Here is a 1,664-nt window from a genome sequence, read left to right on the forward strand (position 1 = left end):
ACCCAAGTTGCGATGTCAGCCTGTATGTCAGCCCTAGGAAACTAATACAAAGGACATCTATGCAAAACCTATAACTAAATTACATTCCTGGTGAAATAATGAACATTTTCCCTCCTAAGATAGAAACGAGGTGAAGATGTCTACTCTCACCATTTTTATTCAACATTGTACTCGAGTCCTAACCAATATGGCTAGGGGAAAAAAGGCACAAAGATTGAGAAAAAGAGTAAAACTGTCTTTGTTCTCACATGGCATGAGTATATTTTAGAAAACCCGGGGAATCTATAAAAATACCGTGACAAAGAAATATATTAAATTTGCTAAATATAAGATTAATTTTCCAAAATCAATTGTATGCCTATATACTACCAGTAAAGAATTTGAAAATAACATAAATGGTAAGTGCAATAACATCAAAAACATAAAACACTTAGGAATAACTCCATCAAAAAATATGCAAAACCTCTGCACTGAAACCTACAAAATATTGGTGAGAGGAATTAAAGAGCTTAAAAAAAAAGGAGATCTTGGGGCGCCTGGGTGGCTCAGTCGGTTAAGCGTCCAACTTCAGCTCAGGTCACGATCTTGCGGTCCGCGAGTTCGAGCCCTGTGTCGGTCTCTGGGATGATGGCTCAGAGCCTGGAGCTTGCTTCCGATTCTGTGTCTCCCTCTCTCTCTGCCCCTCCCCCGTTCATGCTGTGTCTCTCTCTGTCTCAAAAATAAATAAACGTTAAAAAAAAAAATTAAAAAAAAAAAAAAGGAGATCTACCACGTTCATGGGCTTAAATTCAATACTGTTAAGACCTCAGTTTTCCCCAAATTGCTCTCTAGATTCAACTCAAACCCAATTTATATTTAACAGGTTTTGTTTTGTAGAAATTGATAAGCCAATTCTAAGGTTGTATGGATCTAGAAGGGCCAGAATTATCTTGAAAAAGAAGAAAAAGATTTACACCACCTGATTTAAGACTTAATAGAGATCTACAGTTAAGATAATGTGAAGTAGCATAAGGATAGAAAAAAAATAGAGGAACGTAACAGAACAGAGTGCAGAAATAAGCCAATATATAAAGTGTCAATTGATTTTGAAAAAAGTGCCAAGGGCAATCCAATAGAAAAAGGAGCTTCTTAAATGAACGATCCTGGAACATCTAGACAACTGTATAGAAAACAAAACAAAACAAAACAAAACCTCTACTCCTATACACAAAAAAACAACTAAAAATAGATCATAGACTTATATGTAAAGCCTAAATCTACAAAGTTCCTAGAAGAAAACATACTCAAATAGCTTCACAATTTCAGGGTGGACAACGAGTTTTTAGCCAAAACCCTGAAAGTGCTAACCATAAAATTAAAAACCGATACATTGAACTGTATCAAAACTATAAACTTCTGCTCGCCGTAAGACAAAGTTAAGAAAACGAAAAGCCCAGCCACAATCTGGGAGGAAATATTCACAATAAATATATATGCCGAAGGACTTGTCTTCAGAATATACAATGAACTCCTACGAATCAATCGTAAAAAAGATAATCCAACTTCTAAAATGACCGAAAGACTTCAGCAGACGGTTCACAAAAGAAGTTATACGAAGGATCAATACCGTAAGAAAACATACTCAACATCATTCGTCATCAGGGAAAGGCAAATCAAAATCACAA

This window comes from Panthera leo, chromosome C1 (assembly GCF_018350215.1).
Source record: "Panthera leo isolate Ple1 chromosome C1, P.leo_Ple1_pat1.1, whole genome shotgun sequence".
In the NCBI taxonomy this organism is placed as follows: domain Eukaryota; kingdom Metazoa; phylum Chordata; class Mammalia; order Carnivora; family Felidae; genus Panthera; species Panthera leo.